A 9,814-nucleotide genomic window follows, 5' to 3' on the forward strand; every position below is an offset into this window, starting at 1 on the left:
AGACTATCCATTCTTCCTCTAAGGTCCCCAGCAGCTCTAAATAACTGTGCCCTTGAACTTTACCCTTGGAAACAAGGGTCCATTTACCTAGAGCAGCAACCTATGGGAAAACCTGCTCTTCTTTTTTTTCTTCCCACTTTCAGGGAAAGGGAGAAATTGCAGGGCCTTCCCTGTCCTAGAAATTCACCTTTAATGGCCTGGCATCATGGGAAATTTGCCCCACTTGCTTTGTGGAGGTTGTCTGACTTGAACATGAACAAGGGAACTTGACCTTCTTGTAATTCCTTGCTTGGAGTAATGCCTTTTATTGATCATATCTTATTACACCTTTGCCCTCAAACCAAGGATTAGAGACATTTACAGAAGCTTTCAAGACCTGGGACCAAATCATTGCACATATTTTTAAAGGTTCCCAGTGCCAGGGCAGGTGCTTTCCTCCTGGGTCTAAAACTCCTGGGTTTTTGCTGAGGTGCTGATTGCAACCTGAAGTAGGGATGCAGGTGAAGCTTAGACTAATCTGAGGTTTAAAGCCTGAAGCAGGGATGTAGGTGAAGCTTAGACTAACCTAAGGTTTAAGGTGAATGAAAACAATATGAGCTTGTTAGGAGGGTTTGAAAGAGAAAGAACTAGTCTACGAACTGAAATGCAGAGATACAAATAGATGCCTGGATGCAAAATAAAATGATTATTTATGGACTGGAAGTAACAAGTAAGGGTAGGAGATGGAAGGTAGGGTAATTCTTTTTCTTTCTTTTTAAGATAATATTTTATTTTTCCCCAATAACATGTAAAACAATTTTCACATTCTTTTAAAAAAAATTTTAGTGGATAGAGCACCAATCCTGAAGTCAGGGGAACCTGAGTTCAAATCCAGCCTCAGACCAAACACTTGACACTAGCTGTATGACCCTGGGCAAGTCACTTAATCCCAACTGCCTAAAAAAAAGGAAAAAAAAAAGAAAAAAAGAAAAAGAATTAAAAAAAAAATACTATCCCTCTCTTCCTCCCCTTACTCCTCCCCCCTGAGATGGTAAGCAATCTGATATAAGTTATACATGTGCAATCAGGTAAAACATATTTCCATATTTGTGGAAGAAAACTTGAACCAAAATAAAAGAAAGAAAGAAAGTGAAAAATAGTTTGCTTCAGTCTGTATTCAGACTCCATTAGTTCTTTCTCTGGAGGTGGATAACATTTTTCAATATGAGTCCTTTGGGATTGTCTTGGATCATCGTATTACTGGGGATAGCTGGGATTCACAGTTGATCATCATATTATATTGCTGTTACTGTTTACAGTGTTTTCCTGATTCTGTTCACTTCACTCTGTATCAATTCATGTAGTCTTTCCGAAATCATTCTGCTCATTTCTTTCTTTCTTTTTTTCTTTTGCTTTTTTTTCGGTGAGGCAATTGGGGGTAAGATCACACAGCTAGTAAGTGTTAAGTGTCTGAGGCTGGATTTGAACTCAGGTCCTCCTGATTCCAAGGCCAGAGCTCTATTCACTGCACCCCCGAGCTGCCTCTCATTATTTCTTTTTTTTTTCTTTTTTTCTTTTTTTTTTAGAAAGGGACACAGTTGTTTATTCTACAAGCTAAGAAGCAGGGGAAAGCAATACACGCTTGAGCTCAAGGAGGAGGAGTCCTTTCCCCAGACTCAGTGTTCTATCTGACAAATAGTTTATTAGGGGCCAATAAATAAGCAGCACAGCTGGAGGGGGGTGTGGAAGGGGAGCTCGGCTGGCAGCGTGTCAAGGGCTACGCCTCCATGGCCCGTCCCTTGATGACTCTGATGTGGTGGATGACGTCCTGGATCGCTTCTGAGGTGGTGCCTTGGCCCCCAATGTCTGGGGTGTGCATGTTTTCATTGTCCATTGATGCCAGGACAGCCTTCCGAATCGAGGTGGCATATGAGTGGAGCTTCAGATGGTCCAACATCATGCAGCTGGCCAACAGGGTGTCCGTGGGGTTAGCGATGTTCTTATTGGCGATGCTTTTTCCTGTGTTCTGAGTTGCCGTCTCAAACATTGCATACACATGTCCGTAATTTGCCCCAGCCACAAGACCGGGGCCTCCAACTAGGCCGGTGCAGACATTATTGACCATGTTGCCATAAAGATTGGGCATCACCATGACATCAAACTGCTGGGGCCAAGACACTAGCTGCATTGTGGTGTTGTCGACGATCATACTCTCAAAAGTGATGCTGGGATAGCCTGCAGCCACCTCCTTACAGCACTGGAGAAAGAGGCCAACTCCCAGTTTCATGACGTCGGCCTTGTGCACGGCGGTCACTTTCTTTCGCCCGGTTTCCTGGGCCAGGCGGAAAGCGTACTCAGCGATGCTCAGGGACTTGGCCTGGTGATGATCTGCAAGCTGTCCACCACGCCTGAAACGCTGTCGTGTTCCAGGCTGCTGCACTCGCCCTCCGTGGTCTCCCTAACAATGAGGCTGTCTCTGTTTTTGTGACGAGTCACCACGCCTGGCGGGCTTTTACAGTGGATGACATTGGCATAGAGGTCTAAGCTGGTGCGGAGAACGTTGTTTCGGGACTTATAAGATGGTGGCAGATTGTGGTTGGTTTCGATGTTTCCCTTCAAAGCTACACGATTGCGTCGGATGGCCACAATGGCGCTGCGGACGTCTTCCTTATCAGCATTAGAGCTCACCCGTACCTCTTCAAAATCCGCAGGCACAAAGGCACACAGTCATGTCTGAACACAGAGTTGACGTGCAGCACGAGCTCGGCCCGATGCCATCACTAGGAATCATGGTCACCGTATGTCGGCCTCCATACTTGCCAGAGGGAGGAATTGTTTGTGAGGAGAAGCGCCTCCAGCTGGCCTCCCGGGCACCTAAAACCTCCCCAGGGCGGCTAATAGCCCCTAGTTTTAAGATGGCCGTCGTGGTGCTGCTGGCGGCGGTTACCACCTTGGTCACCATGGTTGAAAGTGAATCCGGGAAAGTCCCCTTGTCATTTCTTATAGCATGATAATATTCCATTACAACCACAGCTTGTTCAGTCATTCCCCAATTGATGAGCATGCCCTCGGTTTCCAATTTTTAGCTACCATAAAGGGAACTGCTACAAATATAAATATATATGTATATATTTTACAAATAGATCCTTTTTCCTTAAAAAAAAAAAAAACTCTTTAGAATACAGACCTAGTAGTGGTATTGCTAGGTGCAAGTCTGGGCATAGTTCCAAACTGCTCTCCAGAATGGTTGGATCATTTCACAGCTCCACCACCAGTGCATTGGTGTCCCCGTTTTTCCACACCCACTCCAACATTTACCATTTTCCTCTTATGTCCTATTAGCCAATCTGAGAGGTGTGAGATGGTGAAGTAGGTGTTTTCAAGAGCCTGAGTCTGTATTTCCTAGGCTCCCTTGCCTTTTCTCATTCTGAAGTCAGGACATCTGGGTCTATGTTGGCCATTTACTGGCTACATGACTTTGGATAAGTCACTTTCCCCCCTTAACTCTCGGTTTCCTTATCTGTAAAATGGGATAATAATCCCTACCTCTCAGAATTATTGGGAAGAAAGTCAGTTTAGTGAACATTTATTAAGTACCTACTCTGTTTGAGGCACTAAGGGTACAGAGACAAAAACAAAGACAATCCTTTCCTTCAAGCTGCTTACATTTTTCTGGGGCAAGGGAAGCTGGTGGGAGAGATGTACCATGTGGTCATATAAGTAAATACAAGATAATTTGAGGTGAGTGCTAACAGCTGGAGGAAGGGGACCATGAAAGACTTCCAGCAGAAGGTATCACCTCTGCTGAGCCTTGAAGGAGTTGAGGGAGTCTTAGAGGCAGAGATGAAGAGAGAGAGAATTCCAGATATGGAGGATAGCCTGTGCAAGGGCAGATTGACAGGAAACAGGATGCAGAGGACAGGGAGCAACAGTTGGCCTAGATGATAGTGTGCAAGAAGTCAAATAGTTTCAAGTTAAGGGGGGAGATGAGGAGAACAAAAGGAGTGTGCTGATTGAGAATGTTATCATTCTCCCTTCAGCCAATAATGTTAGGGTGGAAGCAATATTTCAGGTGAACTGAAGCCCAATATCCCTTGTCAGGCCTATCTGAGAATACCCTTTGAGGCCCACTCACAATTCTTGGGGCTGGGTGTTTCCCTTACCATTTTATCACCACCTCTGTGTGTGCAAACAAAAAAAAATCGCTATGTAAATGTTGAGTTGTTGCTGGGCTGACATTTATGCATCAAATAGAATTTGATTTGGTCGAGGAATCAACCAATTATAATGAGGCAGCATGTTCTCTACTCTGCTCCTTGAGCAATAAGACTTCTATTACGGCATAGCATTGGAACCCAAATGACTTATCTTAAGAGTAATAACAGGGTTTTGTCTTCTCCACTTTGCATCCATATCAACATATATTCTTGCTGTGTTCCTTCCTCCTTGAAATATACTTGTCTTCTAACTCATTCCCTAGAGGCCCAAGGCTCAACTTATCTTACCTGATTTAGAGCTACAGGGGACCTTGAAGATTGTGTAGGCTGGTGTTCTTAACCTTTTTGTGTCCTGGACCCCTTTAGCAGTTTGATGAAACCTATGGGCCCTTTCTCAGAATAACACTTTTGAAACCATAAAATAAAATGCATAGGATTATAAAGAAAACCATTATACTTAATAGAGTTATCACAATATTAAAAAAAATAAGTTCATAGACTCCAGGTTCAGAACACTTGATGGGGCAACCTCCTAATTTTTTAGAAGAAGAAACAGGTGAAGGGACTTGTTCTGGGTCACACAAATGATAAATAGCAGATCTATGGTTTAAAACCAGGTCGTCTGACTCCAAATCCTAGTGTTCTTGCCACTTTAAATATTTAATATCTTTCTACATACCAATATTCTAAGTGATCTATGATTTCATCAATATGGATAGTCCTTACAATGATTAGCTTAGCACAGTGCCTGGCACATAGTAAGAACTTAATAAACATTAAAAGACCAATTCATTTAACAACCCATTCATTTGTACCTGACTCTTCTGTGTGACTTCTTAGCATGTTTTTCTGTAAGTTCAACACAGAGGGTACACTCCACTTGCCTAGGGCCTTCTTTGCATTCTCTGCTCATTGCATGGCTACCACTGGAGGACACGGACTGTCTATTGGTTACATCCTGCTCTCACAACATGGCTAGTCTGTTCATTTTTCCAGTCCTACATTTCTTTGATTGTATCCTTGACAATACTTCTACACAATTCCTTGTTGGTGACATGTGGTGGCTTGCTCCATCCTACCCTCCTCTTCTCCATCGTTCTTTGGGTCATCCTCAACTTTAGCTCTTCAGAGACTGTTGTGTTCCATGACTTGTAGCATGTGATGAAACTATTAAGATGACGGGCCTTTGTGTCAGGATAAAGCCTGAAGTCATTAAAAGGCCTTTGTAATTGTCCAGTGGCAATCTAGTCCTCAATCCTTTTCAGTATTTGTATTTATTAACCTTGTATATATGTTGTATATATTTTTATAGAATGTAAACTCTTTTGCATCCTCTAAATGTGCTGGGTGATATGGCAGCACATTTAGGTGACATAGAAATGTATGGGCAGTGCAGTGATAAAGGTGGCTGGAGAGGGGGGTAGTGGAGGTCTGGATAGAGCAAAAGTCACTAGTTTCATAAATTCTTCCCAATACTTTTTAGTCTTTCTCCTAAGTTGATTTGCACAACAACTAGTAGCATTGTTGGGGTCATCCTGGGGGCTGAAAAGAATTTCCATAGCTTAGCTCAACTTAGGTTCTTTTCCTTTTTTGCTAAATAAAATCCTTGAGATGATTTGAAGTTGAGACACAGGGGCATGGTAGGGGTGAAATGGAATTTTTGACTTACTGCAGCAAAGAGGTTGTTCTGAGAGAATTTGAGCAACAGCCACATAAAGGGAAATTCACAATGTTTACGGACTTCTCCAGTTGGGAACGAGCCAGGGGTATGTAGCACAAAAAAGCTGAATTAGATGTTGGGGCTCTGAGCTGAGAAAGCTGATAAAATCCTTTCCTGTGTGCAAGAGGCTGCATAGCTGCTGAAGACCAGCAGATGGCAGGAGAAATTCGCTCAGCTGAGATGACCTACCAGTGAGTGATTTAGGAGAGAATTTTAAGAGTGTTTCAGCTCCATTGGAAAGTGGCTTAAGTGTGGTGATATCCCCAGAGGGATGATATTGGCCATGGTGCAGGACTGCAAGCATCAGTATCTGAGGTGTGAGTTGCTCTAGCCACTAGCATTCCCTGGTCCTATATGTTCCCTGTGGGTGTCCCCTCTAGTAACCTGTGGGAAAGTGTGCCCTTGTATGTATGGGTAGTATCTTATCATGCATTTTGCTATGTTGTTTAACTAAACAGCTCTTGCTTTGAACTAATGTGTCCTATAGTTGACTTAAACATTTCATTGGGGGCTAAGCGTGTTCTGACCTGTAATGTGCCTTGAAACAAAGGTGGCTTTCAGAAGGGGTCATGGGAAAATGGTGCCCTGAGTGTACTACTGGGTACTAAGCCAACACCTGCCAATGCCATGTTGGGTTGATTAGTGAAACAGTTTGAAATAGACTTTCAGCAGCATAAAAATAAATGTTTCTCTTTCCCAGCTCTACTGGTACTTTCTTCATTTTCTGTGTTGGATTACTTATATTATGTTGCTTCAGAAATTTCTATTTTTCTTTCAGCCCTTGGTCCATGTTTTATCTTTCAAAGAATTTTCTATTTCTTTCCTGTAATACTTGAACAGACTGACAAGCAGATAAGAAAGAAGGAAGGCTTCTAGAACATTACTATACTGTTTCCAGCAAAGAAATGGCAAGATTTGGGACCCTTCTCATGTACAAGGCAATTTCTAAGCTTACAGATCAACACGTAGTTGGCTTGGGTTTTTGACCTCCTTCCCTGACACAGCTGGAACACAGACAGCTGTGCTTTGCCAGATTTCCTCCCCAGCTTTACCTTTAATCTAAGTTCTTGTGTCTTCCTCCCTGCATTTAGAACCAAATATCAGAGTGAAAGGCAGGGAGTGTGGGCTGGCTTACAAAAGAGGAAGGAAACAAGATCATTCCAGAACAATAGGACAATGTTATTAATAAGTGAGAGAAACATATGATGATAGAATCATGGAATTTTAGAAAAGGAAGGGACCCTAGTCACGATTTTATAAATTTTAAGCTCTAAGAAGGTGGGGACCATGCTTAGTTTTTATACCTACTCCCACATCCCCACCCCTACTCCAGGCTGACTGAATACTGTGCATGACCTAGAATAGATACTTTATAAATGTTGGTTGAATTAAGTATCTGATTTTATAGATGAAAACTAAGAGGCCCAGCAAAGGAAATAGCATTTCATGTTACACCAATATTTTGCTGTAAAAACTAAAACCCCGACAGAGCGGTGTTGAAACCAGCTCATCCAGGCTTACCAGAGACAATTGTTACATTTTCTATGTGAACATTTATTTATACTTCTCAAACCTGCTACAAATCAGGGCTTGATTGTTTTGGTGATTGTCTAGGCTTAAGAAAATGATGAAGAAAAAGTTAATAATGAGATTAAACTAAAAAGTGTCATGCTGGAAAGCCAGTTGCTAAACATTTACCAGCACAACTCTGAATCCAGGTTTCCTGACTCCTAGACTCCTACTCTTTCCAGTATAGCATTAACTGATGGAAAGCTTACTCTGGGGACAAGAATTCTGAGCAAGCTAGAACCAATCTCATTTAACTAAACACCCATTTGATTTGCTAAATATCAGGGGGCCAGGAAACTGCTGGCTCATCCTCTGTCCTGGTCAATTCAGTTAATTTATTATTTCCTGATTTGGGGGAGCTATATAAGTAAAATCTCTTTCCTTCATCTTGAGCCTCTTGCCTGCAGCAACAGCCCCAACAGCTCATTTAGCTCCTTTGTGCTGCAGACCCCTGTCCAATTCCAATTGGAGAAGTCTGTACACTTTGTAAACTTCCTTTTATTTAGCTGTTGCTCAGACTCTTTCAAAACAAATTCTGCTGTGGACTTAACAGTCCAGTCTTCTCTCATCCTTTCTCGTCCCTTCAGTGCCAGACCTCACATCCTCTCCCTTAGTAGCGCTTTGTCACTTCTCATTTCTTGATATGTTTCAGCCCTTCCTTTCTTCTTTAGGGTAATGGGAAATGAAGGCTGTTTTTCAGGACAGATACAACCTTTGTGCTCTTTGGATCTGAATTCACTGAGGAGTTCTGTCCTGACGTTCAGGCATCCCTCTCATTTGCCCACCAACTGAGGAAGAGAATGCTACACATACAAGATAAATATAGAGATTTCTGAGTGAAAGAAAAGGAGGTTTAGGCAGCTGGAGGATTCTGGAAAGGCCTCTTTTAACAGGTGGCACTTAAGAAAATTTAGATTTTTTAAAAATTTGTATTAAGGTGAAAGAAGAAAATTCCTTATCATAATGAGATGGAGAAGAAAATAATGCCATTTCACTAATCAGTTACTGTATCATCTTCTCAACATTCTTCCTCCATCCTTCCTCTTTGATGTCTGTTAAAACAGAAAAATGAGATAAACTGAACTGAAAAACAGAACCTTTATTTCGTATCACAAAATGTTAAACTGAGATTGTGAAAATAATGAAACATATTTTCATGAAGAAATAGTATTAATAATTTTTTTGGTGAGATCAAATAAGTAAAATAAATATTATTTAAAATATTTGTTTCATTTTATGGAATCCATTAAAATTTTTGTGTGTATGTTTTATTATATACATATTAGTACAATCATAATTCAATTTTCATTTCATTTATTAAACACCTACTATGTGCCAGGCACGTGCTAAGTGCTGGAGATATAAATAAGAAAAAGAGAGATGACCTTGCCCTTTGGGAGCTTACAATATGATGGTGGAAGACAATACACAGAAGGAAGCTGAAAAGAGGTACCTGGCCTGGGGCATGGTGTTCTATGGAGGCAAGCCAAGCTGAGATACTGATGGAAAATGGAGTAATACATATATAATTTACAAACATACATATATTGGGAGTCATGCTTAATTTTTTTTCTTGCAGATAGGGGTGAATGATTTAAGAAGTCTGGAGACCACGGGACAGACCTTCACAGGCCCTTTGAGCTCTAAATGTCTGATCTTGTGATCATACTATTCTGACTGTCCATTATAAATTTATGTTACACAATCTCACTGGGGTCTCACTGCTGTTGGGCAATCCTATTATATTTCCCTTATCAGTTAACTATTTCACTCTTTACAGAGGTTCTTGTAAACCTTTTCATCCATCTTCAAACCTCCCATGGCTTCCCATCCCCTCATTCTATCCATGGAGAATCTTGCCTTATATTTTACAGGAAAAATTAGGGCCATTTGCCATGAACTCCCTCTTCACCCCTTTTCCTTGCCTCTAATCACTCAGATGGCTTTTACCACTTACTATCTCCTCTTTTGCTTCTATCTCACATAATGAAGTGACCATACTTCTTACCAAGTCTAACCCTTTGACTTATTCAAATGATCTCATCCCATGCCCTCTCCTCTCATTCAACAGATTTCCCCCTCTGTCATCCTCTCTGTGACTCAATCTCTCCCCATCAGCTCATTACTTATCACCTACAAATATATCCATATCTGCCCAACCCTGAAAAAACCCTCACTTGATCCTTCCATGCCACTGTTGTTCTGTATCTCTTCTGCCCTTTAAAGCTAATGCCTCAAAAAGGTCATCTATAATGGGTCCTTTAACTCCCTCTCCTCTCACTTTCTTCTTCTTCTTCTTCTTCTTCTTCTTCTTCTTCTTCTTCTTCTT

At 41.5% G+C, this 9,814-nt stretch overlaps 1 pseudogene; it reads right to left on the reverse strand.

Moving 5' to 3' along the window:
* Positions 1 to 1,756: 1,756 nt before the first annotated feature.
* LOC114048199 lies at positions 1,757 to 2,941 on the reverse strand (annotated as a pseudogene).
* Positions 2,942 to 9,814: the final 6,873 nt, after the last annotated feature.

The sequence above is a fragment of the Vombatus ursinus genome, unplaced genomic scaffold, assembly GCF_900497805.2.
Source record: "Vombatus ursinus unplaced genomic scaffold, bare-nosed wombat genome assembly UNPS02014791.1, whole genome shotgun sequence".
NCBI classification, from domain to species: Eukaryota; Metazoa; Chordata; class Mammalia; order Diprotodontia; family Vombatidae; genus Vombatus; species Vombatus ursinus.